We start from the raw sequence: 12,187 nt of genomic DNA, 5'->3' as shown, positions 1-12,187 counted from the left end.
CCAGTAAGATTGGCAGCCATTATGAAATCAAACAACAACAAGTGCTGGCGAGGATGTGGGGAAAAGGGTTCTCTTGTACATTGCTGGTGGGGCTGCAAATTGGTGCGGCCAATTTGGAAAGCAGTATGGAGATTCCTGGGAAAGCTGGGAATGGAACCACCATTTGACCCAGCTATTGCCCTTCTCGGACTATTCCCTGAAGACCTTAAAAGAGCGTATTACAGGGATACTGCCACATCGATGTTCATAGCAGCACAATTTACAATAGCTAGATTGTGGAACCAACCCAGATGCCCTTCAATGGATGAATGGATTAAAAAATGTGGCATCTATACACCATGGAGTATTACGCAGCACTAAAAAATGACAAAATCTTGGAATTTGCAGGGAAATGGATGGCACTAGAGCAGATTATGCTTAGTGAAGCTAGCCAATCCCTAAAAAACAAATACCAAATGTCATCTTTGATATAATGAGAGCAACTAAGAATAAAGCAGGGAGGAAGAGCAGGAAGAAAAGATTAACATTAAACAGAGACATGAGGTGGGAGGGAAAGGGAGAGAAAAGGGGAATTGCATGGAAACGGAGGGAGACCCTCATTGTTATACTAAATTACATATAAGAGGTTGTAAGTGGAATGGGAAAATAAACAAGGTGAGAAATGAATTACAGTAGAAGGGGTAGAGAGAGAAGATGGGAGGGGAGGGGAGGGGGGATAGTAGAGGATAGGAAAGGTAGCAGAATACAACAGTTACTATTATGGTATTATGTAAAAATGTGGATGTGTAACCCATGTGATTCTGCAATCTGTACTTGGGGTAAAAAAGGGAGTTCATAACTCACTTGAAGCTAATGTATGCTAATGTATGAAATATGATATGTCAAGAGCTTTGTAGGGTTTTGAACAACCAATAAAAAAAAAAAAGAAAAAGAAATTAAAAAAAAAATACGTAACAGCAAGCTGCAAGGGCTTTTAATACCAAGTTGTTTTAAAATGCCTCTGCAGAGTTCTTAATTGAAAACCACAGAATGAGGTAGAATGCTGTGATATAGTCTAACAACATGGTTAGTTTTATCAATGATTAATAACACAAAAAGCCTTGAGGAGAGCCCCATATTGCATCATGAGTTTCCATTTCTTTATATCTGATTTTGTAAGTGACAAGTAAGCATATAAACTTGTCTATTAAGAAACCGCTCTTTTTATTTCTAACACTTGACTAGCCAGGGTTATGATCGCTTCAAGCAATGATGAAGTGTTTGATTTAAGTTCTCTTCCAACGATGGCATCCTGGGATACTATGATAAGTCCTTGATAGCTCAGTTGGCACTTGGTAGCAATACCATACATCCTGTGTCTGATGTCCTTCAGTGATTACACCCTGCAATTATATCTGGAAAACTGATTTATAGAGGCATTTCAGGCACACCACAAGATACTTTAGTTGGACAAGCCAGCAAAAGGCCAAATATCTTTCAAAAGAACACTAGAAGCAAAGCAAAACATACACTGTCCGTTTCAAAAATCATTGTGGATATATTCTAGAAAATTCTATCAGGAAAGAACTTTAAAGTTAGAAGAGGTCCAAAGGGAGGCAAGAACTGCTGACATAGTAACAGCAACTAAAAATCCGCAGACTGAAAAGGAAATTTCCTTAATAATATTAAGAATCTATTACTGTTGAGCCAGCTGAAAGAATAAGTTATACTTTCAGGAATTCAGTTTCTTTGCCTGAACCTTGAGCGAGATCAGATTCAGGCAAAGAAACTGAGAACAAAGACAACAAAGGGGTGCTGAGTATGGTAGTGCACACCTGTAATCCCAGCCAATTCTTTCAGTAGAGTGGTAGATAATGAATATTTTAAGCTTTGTAGGCCATGCTTTGTTTTCTGCAGCCACTTGACTCTGTCACTGTACTACAGAAGCGATAACTGACAACATATGAGCAAACAAGAATGGGTATAGTCCAACAAAACTTGTTTCAATAACACTAAAATTTGAATTTTGCATAGTTTTCATAATCCATAAACTACTAATCTTCTTTTGATTTTTTTCAACCATTTAAAAATGTAGGGCTGGGGATGTGGCTCAAGCGGTAGCACGTTCGTCTGGCATGCGTGCGGCCCGGGTTCGATCCTCAGCACCACATACAAAGATGTTGTGTCTGCTGAAAAACTAGAAAATAAATATTGAAAAATTCTCTCTCTCTCTCTCTCTCTCTCTCTCTCTTTAAAAATAAAAAAAAATAAATAAAATAAAAATGTAAAAAACACTTTCAGCCCAAAGATATATAATAAGAAAAGACAGGCAGCTGGGCTAGATCTGGTTCGTGGGACTGTAGTTTGACAACCTCTGGGCCAGTAGTTCTCTGAATTCCCTTCCAGGTCTGTGTCTCCAAGATTAAACTGCTATGGCTTTACCTAGTTAATTAATACGAAGGCTATGTTTCTTCTACACCATCTTGCATCTTCTTCTACAGCTTAGTTTCTCAAGCCTTATCCCCTTACATTCCCATTAGATAAGAATTACAAGGTCTTCACATCATTCATATAGCTCATATGACTTTAAAATGAGTTAGTTATATTTATTCTTCCATATATATATATATATATATATATATATATATATATATATATATATATATTTCCACTGCAAAGAGATTCCCAGAATTGTCCTCATACATCTGAGAATTACTGTCTTCATTTGTTTAGGCTTAAAAATTCCCGGTGTGAAAGCCCCTAAAAAACCTCCTTCTTGTTTCTGCTGTAAAATAATGCCAGTCTTCCATTAACTCTGCTGTAAGTAAGGATGGCTAACTTACATGACTTCAGGGAATAGTGAGTTTCCAGTAAAGCTTGACTTCCCCCTCAATTCTTTCTTTCTTCCACGTAGAATCCAGAGTATGAGAGAGAACAAGAATCCATGCATTTGCCCTGCTTCCTCTGATTACCTAAAATCGTGAGACATCCACCTTTTAACCAAGATCTGCTCTGTTCCATGACCATGTTTAGAACAGCTGCAAGAATAGAATGTTAGGAATCTTCACTTACACTTGGTCTGCACAAAATGTCTCTCTAAATCAGAGGAGAGAAAGAAGCTAGCAGTGACCAGAAGCAGCCTTAGCACTTCTCCTAGAAGACAGGGATGGTAAAATGTCCCATTTCCATGAAGAAGGCTTTCACTGCTAAGGAGCCTCATTGGAAGAGGAGGAAGCCTTGGGGACATGACCACTGAGGGCCCACAGTGAGCCAGGGGCCATCCAGCATTAGGTCACATCTCCTCTCCCGTGAGCCTGTCCAGTGTGTGAAGTTAGGGGAGATGACTAACACTTTGCGACAGATGAAGAATGCCTAGACACAGCCCCTTGCACTTCCCCTCTGGGTTTGGCTACCTCCCTCCTTCATTCCAGGCCTTAGAGAGTTCTGTACATTGATCATTTCCCTTCCCCTTAGTTGGGACAACATTTTCGAGTCTCATCTGGATCTCAGATAGACACCTTGTCTAGTCTTTCTGCATTCTAGAATTTAACCTTATAAAACAACAGTCAGAAAGTCTTACTGACTTCTGCTGCTTTCTTTTTATTTATTTATTTGTTTGTTTGTTTGTTTTGTAGTTGTAAATGGACAGAATGCCTTTATTTGTTTATTTTTATGTGGCAACAAGGACTGAACCCAGTGCCTCACACATGCTAGGCAAGTGCTCCACCACTGAGATCCAGCCTTCCTCACCCAATTGTACCCATCCTCGCCCCATCTACAAAAACAAATTAGAAGATTCATTCCTACTAATTCTGTTCTATCGTGGCCAGTCTCAGGTAGAGTAAGATCACATGATAAAAATCTTATGCAGCTGCTTAATGTCAAGGTGTAGAAAAATAAATGATAATGTTGACAATAAAAATAATAAAGGCAATATGAACTACACAATCACAATTTTATAAAATTCATGTGGTGGTCCTTCAGTATCCATGGGGGAATTGGTGCCAAGAACCCCGAGGACCCAAAAATCTTCAAATGCTCAAGTCCCTCATATAAGATTGCAAAGTTATTTGCATATAACTTACATGCATCTTCCTCTATACATTTTTTATGTATTTTTATTGGTGCATTTCAATTGTACATAATGGTGAGGTTTGTTTTTATATATTCATACATGACATAACAACATAATTTAGCCAGTATCATTCCCCAGTATTTTCTCTTTTCCTGCCCTCCTCCCTCCTCTTGGTTCCTTTGCTCTATTAGACTGATATATTTTCTATTTTTTTTTTTTAACTGGGGATTGAACCCAGAGGCACCTTACCTCTGGCCCTATTTTGAGACAGGGTCTTGCTAAGTTGCTTAGGGGCTAAGTTGCTGATATTGGCCTTGAACTTGAACTCCTCCTACCTCAGCCTCCCTAGTTGCTGGGATTATAGGTGTACACCACCACCCCAGCTACATTTCAATTTTTGTGAGATTCCCTACCCCTCTTTCTTTTCCTTTTTCATCTTTAGCTAGACTTTCACCTGAAAATTTATTTGATTTATTGTGTCTTTCATTTCTAAGATTTGTGTTTGGTTCTTTTCCAATATTTATATCTCTTTATTGAATTAATCATTCATATTCTGTGTTAATTTCCTTAATTCATCAGTTGTTTTACTGTGTTCTCTTGGAATTCATTGATCATTTTATAATCACTTTTGAATTCTTTATCTGATTTTTCATCTACTTCAATATCTTTGGGGTCAGTTGCTGGTAAATCATGAGCTTTAGGAGGCATTGTGTTACCTTGTATTCCTGTGTTGGGTTTTATGTATCACTTGGGATAAATGTCTCTTCTACTAATGGGATTATTAATAATTTTTATTTTCTTTCCTTATTTTTAAATATTTTTACAATGTATTTATTATTTTATAGTCAGAAAAATGTTATTTTAAAAGCTAAAAGCATTTATTGAGGTTATGATTGTTGCACTATGTATATACTGTACCTCAATAAAAAAGAATTTTAAGAAACAAGAGGAAGAATCTTCAACATCAAGGACAATTAAAAAATAAACATCTTTGGCAATCATCTCACACTTTGCTTGGGCTCCTTTTCTCACCAAATAATTCTTTTGTGCTAATTAAATTTCTTGGTTGTCTTGTGGCAAATGTGCTTAACACAGCATCTTGCAAATCACATGTCTACTCACTTTGGATCCTAAAAAGACACTGTTCAACAATCATACTGTTCCCTCCAAGCAATTAACCTGAATTTGTCATACAGGTATGTGTCCTGGTTATTGTTTTTAATGAGTCATCAATAACCTGTTGGATAAAAATCCGGTTTGACTATTTGTCTTAGACTTCACAGCGCCCAACTCAACCCTCTGTCTCCTGGCTCACGTTCCATTTTTCTCATGGGAAATCAAACAGCTCCACTTTCTTGAAAGGCTTCAGGTCAGATAAAGTAGAGTTATGTTCTCAGAACAATAAACGGTCCTGGTCCCAAACATAACTGGTGAAGAATCAGAAATGTGAAGCTTAAGAACTCTCCTGTTATTGCTGCATTTGGGCTTAATTTTACTTAGAACCACATTACCTTGAGATGTTGTACTCAGTTCTCTTTAGCTCCATTTGGAGTTACAAAATGTTTTGTATAAATCCAGTGGTGCTATCTTCTGTTGGTGTGGGGGCTGCCATGTAACCAGAATAGCAAAGGGAGGTGCTTTTGCAATTTGTAATTGTCACCTAGCTGATTTTTTTTTTTAACCAAAACTTGAGACGACACCCTGTGTCCCTAGGTTTAACAGACTTTTGGTTAACCTTAATTTAACCTTCAGGATTTTGACCACCCCAATTTATCCATTCATTCATTCATCTCTATGAATTTCCTGGGATATGTAAGACACTTCATTATACACTGTGGATGACATGTTGAACAAAACAGACATAGTATCTTCTGTGACAATAATCAGATCTGTGTTTTCAAAAGAGTTAAGGAAAAAAACTTGAAAAATAAACAATCAAAAAATTTAAAAAGCAAAGTAGCAATTCCAATCCACTGTGGTAAGAGCTGTAATAAGCCATTACGATTACAAAGTGCCATGGGCATATCCCACAGAAGCACACAGATGTTGGGACATGCGGGATGTGCTCCAGGGGAAATGATACCTTGGCTTAGACTAGGTACTAGTCTGCTAAAACTGTCACAACAAAGTACCGCAGACTGAGTGACTTAAACAGAAACTTATTTTATTAAACAGCCCAAACTTATTTTCTGACAACTCTGGAGGTTGGCAGGCAGAGATCGAGGTGTTGCAGGGTTGGTTTCTTCTGTAGCCTCTGTCCTTGCCTTGTCACCCTTCTGCTCCCTGTGTCTTCACATAGTCTTCCCCTGGTGTATTGGTGCCCTGATTTCCTCTTCTTTTTTTTTTTTTTCCACGTCAGATCGGTAATGTGCCGATGTTGTGACAAGGTTTAGAGGGAGGCACATCTCACACAATAGTGTGAACACCTAATCATCTCGTGTATGAACCCAAGGATCTGATTTCCTCTTCTTAGGTGGACATCAGTCATACTGGATTAAGGTCCACCCTAACTGTCTCATTTTAATTTAATCACCTCTTTTAAGACCCCCCACCTCCAAATACAGCCCCACTCTGAGGGGGCAAGGGCTTTGGGGGACACAATTCAGCCATAATAGGCCTGAAGGAGAAAAAAAGCACCTGCCAGGCAAATGGAAGCTCAGGGAAGTGTTCCACCATGAGCTAGAGGCAAGGGGAGAGAGCCCCAGAAGAACTTGACAGGAGCCAAATCAGAAAGGGTTTGTTGCTGCATTAAAGACTGAGAACTGTGACCTAAGCATTTTAATCTAGAAAACGATATGATCAGATTTGCTTTTGAGAAGGAATATTTGGGGTTGTTGTGTGAAGAATGAATTGAAGAGGGATAAGGCCGAAGGGAAGGCTAGAGGAAGCTCTTGCTTTTATTCAAGGGAGAGAGAACCCTGGCCTGAACCTAGGACATGCAGGACAGACTGAGAGAGAGGCATGGAGCTACTTTCTTCAATATCTGGAACTGAAGAAGATGGAAAGGCTTTACCAGTTTCCAGAATTTCTTTCCCAATGATTACTTGTGTTCAATTGCAGGTTGCTCCCGACTGTCCCAAACATGACACGTTTGGGGAGGAAGGGCTTAACTTTTTTAGATTATATAATAATTGTAAAATTGTTCTGCTTCCTATTACATGCCACACATGTCAAATGAGGTTAACCTGGTATTTGCAAAAAAATATATAAAATCATTTCATAAATCTTTACTTATTTACTTATCTGCTTATTTATTTTTTTTAAAAAAACATTGGTTTGGGTACATGAATGTAGCCCAAATTTCTGGCTTATCCAGAAACATTTCTTAAACCTTCTCTACCTTGATTTCCTCGTTTTGTGAAAATAAAATGGCTTTATAACTTATGAAATTTATCATGAAGAACTAAATATATAAATACTGGGAAGAAGAAGAAAGGAGGAGGAGGAGGGGGAGGAGGTGGAAGAGGAGAATGGGGAGGGGAGGGAGAGGGGGAGGGAGGGGAAGGGAGGAGGAAGAGCTGATGTAACTGACAAGAGGTGGTGGTTACTGGAAGAGGAAAGGAAGGGTGGAGACCACCACCCATCCGTGTGACTTAGGAAGTGGGTGAAACAAGACACACAATGTGGAAGGAGGCCAAGAAGAAGTGTGGGAAAAGATGAGGAGTCTTTCAGGAGAAGACCCTGCAACAGAGAGAGCACCCAACATTGCCTCTTAAGATCACATTTTATATTAAGGAAGGAAAGAAGGAAAAAAGTACTTAGATATTTTTTTTAGCCTGGTTTGGTTATAAGGAGACATTTTATCTCATCAATTTCAAATTAATTCAAAACTTCAAATACATTCTTCTGTCCCTGTCTTATTCCATTCCTTCTTTGCATTTTTAGATCCTTCAAGACGCAACTGAGGATGCAAAATGTGAGAATAACTGCTGTAGTTTCAAGATATCTACAAATAAAAATATGACTAGTTTTGATTTTTGCAAATATATATATATATATATATATATGCATATGCTACGCACACACATACACACACACACACCACAATCCATACCTTTTCTGAATCAATACATTCATTTTCCATGTAATTTTCACAACTCTGTGGATATTTTTATTTCCATTTTACAGACCAGAAAACCAGTGCTGTGAAAGGTGAAATAACTTGCCCAGGGTTACATGGCCACATAGCACTTTGAACTCAGCCATCTCCAACTACAAAGCCCATGCTATTAACTATAGTGCTATATACCTGCAGCAAGCCCTTTCTTAGGAACAGAAATGAATTTAAACTTATCCCATAAAAATTTTCTTTCTCTGTGTGCATATACTGAGGATTAAAGCCAGGGCCTCATGAATGCTAAACATGGGTTCTTCTTGCCTTTTTCATATCTCTTTTACTCAAAAAACAACTAAGTTTCCTTAGGAAAAACATCCAACAAGCTTGAGCTCCATTTTTAATACAATGTGAATAATGCCCTGGAGTCGTGTGATCTAGCAGCCCTATAACTGTGCTGGTTTGGATCAAACTACTAGGCTGTAGGCTTAAATATGCAATAGTGAACTGGTTACAAATACCTCACTATAAGGACAACTAAATCAAACTGCCAAAGTATTTGCACCAGCCCTTGGCCAGCATGCAGAGAAACCGGAGCCTAGATGATCATCAGGAAACATAATAACCTTGATCTCCTAGCTTCCCAGTGTTTCCTTTATTTTGTATTTTTAAGAGAAGACCATTTAAATTCATAGCTAAGTCTAGTTTTCCGTCTTTCGATTAACAAGCACTGTGAACCTCAGCTGATTCTGTTTTTTCAATTGTGAAACAGAAAACTTGACCTTGACATGCTCATCCAGTGACCTTCAAGGACTCCAGAAGTCCAAATGGGATAGCTGTCACTTTCTCCAGGAAAAAAGTTGTGAGGTCTATGAATTTGCTCACATATTTTCTGGGCAGCTGTTGTGTTTTATAATTTAGGAAATACAACACGATGTGTTTGATAAGCAGCAGATATGATAACTCACAGGTAAGACAACAGCCTCTGCCAAGGAGGAGACTACAATCAGACCCTGAGAAGATGAACAGAAAGCATACACGCAACATGAGTAATAGGAATAGGTAGTGCAAACCCAGAGCTGAGGGGGACCAGAAAAGGCTCTGGGTGGTACAATTTTTGAAAGCAGGACTAGATGTAGATTGATGGAGAGAAAGAAGTGTGACATTCCTATTGAGGGGTATTGTATGTACAAGGGGATGGAAGCAAAAGTGAATCTGAAAAAAAAGACCCTTGAATACTTGAGTGCTATTCTTAGAATTTAGAATGGATTTGATAGAAGGCAAGAAGTACCCAAGATATGAGGCAACATCTTTTTTTTTTTTTTTAAGTGTATGAGAATGAGTTTGGCTTTCAGGAGGAACCAGAAAGATGGGGCCCAGCTAGGAGGCATGAGCAATAAGCAAGTCATGGTGTGAAAGATGGATGGGACGGTACCTGTGAAAACAGCAAGGAAGGGCGAATCAAAAGGCCTTGTGAAATCTCAACTCTTTGCATGTTTGAGCAATTCCTGGCAAGACTGCCCCTGGGTTTCTGTGCAATTAATTTCAAGTTGGAGGCTTCCAGCATCTCAGAAGTATTATGCCAAGACTTCCTTTATTCTTTCAATGTAAGGTTTGGGTTGTTAACACTCCATGTCAGTCTTTAGAAGGCCTTGTCTAAAAAATGCAACGTTTCCAGAGAACACTGGATACAAAATGAGAGAAGTTATAAAATTTAATTCTGTCTTTACTCTTCCTCAGTTGGTTGGGTAGGTGCAGGGCAAAAGGAATATCAGAAAGGTTAAAATGGAAATGGCACACAAGGTAATAGCACTCTTCAAGCTGTGGAGAAACATCAGTTTGCACCTTTAAAAATGTGTTTATTTTATTTTAATTGACATAATAATTGTACATATTTCTGGGGATACCTTGCTTTTGATTGACAAAGTGACGGTCCTGTTGCCACCATCTGTCCCCTGTTGATTAAATAGCTTCATCTACCTTGGTACAGAATCCTTGGTACAGTTAGGTTTGGGAGCAGGGCATTGGGCTAGAACAAACTGTTTAATGACTGGCACATTAATGGTCCCCATGTAGTATATGCTGGATATACCACAACAAAAATCCAGAATCAACCTGCGTCTATCTCAGTATGAATAGATCATATTGCCCGCCTCAGCATTTGCCATGGATTTCTTTCATGTGTTTTCTCTTTGTAGAAATGGATTCCACTAACAATAGACTGGTCTTCCAGATTTCTACTTTCTCACCTCCCAGCTGCCTCTATAAGCTTGGGACACGAACATTTGAAGCTACTGGGCTTCCAAATTTAATGCACACAAAAATCACCAAGAGAGAGCTTTCTGTTTTTTTGAAATGCAGATTCTAGGGCCTGCTCTTAACAGTACTTCTACTTTAATAAACCTGGGATAGGGTTCAAGAATCTGCATTGAACTGGCATCCCAAGTAATTCTGGTGTAGATGGTCCCCAGACCACATCACCAGAGCACTTTTAAGTTCACCCAGCAACATAATTGATTCATATCAAAGCCAAACTCGTAAATAAACATTTATCAAGAAGACTTGAGAGGATTTGCCCAATGTTCACATGTAAGTGTTTGGCCTGTTCTTCCTAGAGTTTAAGCTGACACAGAACCATGCTGGGAGGTGTCTATGACACACTGTGAGTGTCTGGCAGAGAGAATTTTCTTCTTAGGAACAGGAGCAACAACGTTGCTTGCATAATTGTTACTCCACCCTGGCATTTTTTATTAGTCATAAAAATTGACTGTGCCAGCTTCAGTATTGTCAGGTTGCTTGATGAGTATCCCGGGTGAGTGGACTCCTTGTTCTGCCCTCAAAGAGCAAAAACACAACTCAGTTCACAGATCACACTACTGAGCCAAGGTTTGAATGCCCCCTGAGTGTCCAGAAGTATCTCTGCCTTATTTTCAGAGTTCCCCCCCAACCAGTGGCATTATTGATACTACAGGTTCCTTTGTCCTATGGAGAAGAAGAAGGGAAATAATTGCTGCTACACTCATGCCAACCTAAATAACAAACAGAAAGATTCTCCAAAGATTAATAAGGTAGTAGTTTTGCTGTGGGAATGCCATAGTATACTTCATGCATATTCAAGGAGGTTTGGGCAAGAGGGTGTTTTTAAAGGCAAAATGGAAAGAATTACATAAGTTATTTTGAAACAATGATCCTTGACTATAAGGATCAATAACAAGAGTGGTGTTAGTCAGGGTTAGACAGGCAGTTGTTGGGTAGACCTCCTTGCAGAAGTATTTTCTGGGTGAGGTTGCCGTGGCCTTTGTGCAAGGTTGTGGTTCTGGCAAAGTCTTCTGGGGATAATTATACTTTATCAGGCATAAGCATGAGATCCCACCCTTTGTAGCCTCCCAGCTTTGTTTATTTCTTTGTTTAGGGTTTGACAGAAGTGACTTCATTTTGATTCTGACAGCTTTCACACTTTGAAGGAAGAAAAGCTATGGGTTGTTGACAGTTTTACTCTTGAAAGATGTGTTTGATACCTTACTTCTACAAATTTCCCAACTACGTTCCCATACCTTATCTTCTGGGACTCATTCATTGTCTGAGGCACAGACCCAAGACTTCTTTGCTTTAGCTGTGTTAGTCCTATTTTCAGTCTCAGCACATCTGCACAAGCCTCATTGAATTTAGCCAAATCTGGGACCATAAAAGCAGTTGCGAGTTAAAAGACCTCCTGACATCCTAATCCCAGTCTTCCTCCCCTTAGTATTCTCCACCCCAAACTGACGGCAAGGTTCTAACCTCTAACTGACAGAGGCTCATAACTCGCTTGGGGAGAGTTTCTTGGAGTCTCACTGCCTGCCCATTATTGGCAACCCCAATGAAAACCAGAGCCCTCTGCAGTCAGAAAAATTCTTTCTTTTTCTTGCCTTGACTACAATCTTTGTTATTTTCTACAAATAGGAAGGTTTGTCTTGCAGTTTCAAGAATTTCCCATGATCAAAAAAGTCAAAACTGTCCAGGAAATTCCAAGTGGCTAAATGCCATGAGCTCAATTATCAAGATGTGATTGGCTGAGAGACATAAGTTCATGTGTATAT

The 12,187-nt window shown here is 39.0% G+C and overlaps 1 non-coding gene across 1 annotated transcript; it reads right to left on the bottom strand.

Annotated features, from left to right (window-relative positions):
* Positions 1–6,407: 6,407 nt before the first annotated feature.
* LOC143409064 (small nucleolar RNA U13) lies at positions 6,408–6,509 on the bottom strand. The gene has a single exon (XR_013092576.1). It is a non-coding gene; the product is annotated as a small nucleolar RNA U13 (small nucleolar RNA).
* Between the last annotated feature and the right edge of the window lie 5,678 nt (positions 6,510–12,187).

This window comes from Callospermophilus lateralis, chromosome 10 (genome assembly GCF_048772815.1).
Source record: "Callospermophilus lateralis isolate mCalLat2 chromosome 10, mCalLat2.hap1, whole genome shotgun sequence".
Lineage (NCBI taxonomy): Eukaryota > Metazoa > Chordata > Mammalia > Rodentia > Sciuridae > Callospermophilus > Callospermophilus lateralis.
This window is presented reverse-complemented; position numbering and strand designations above follow the sequence as displayed.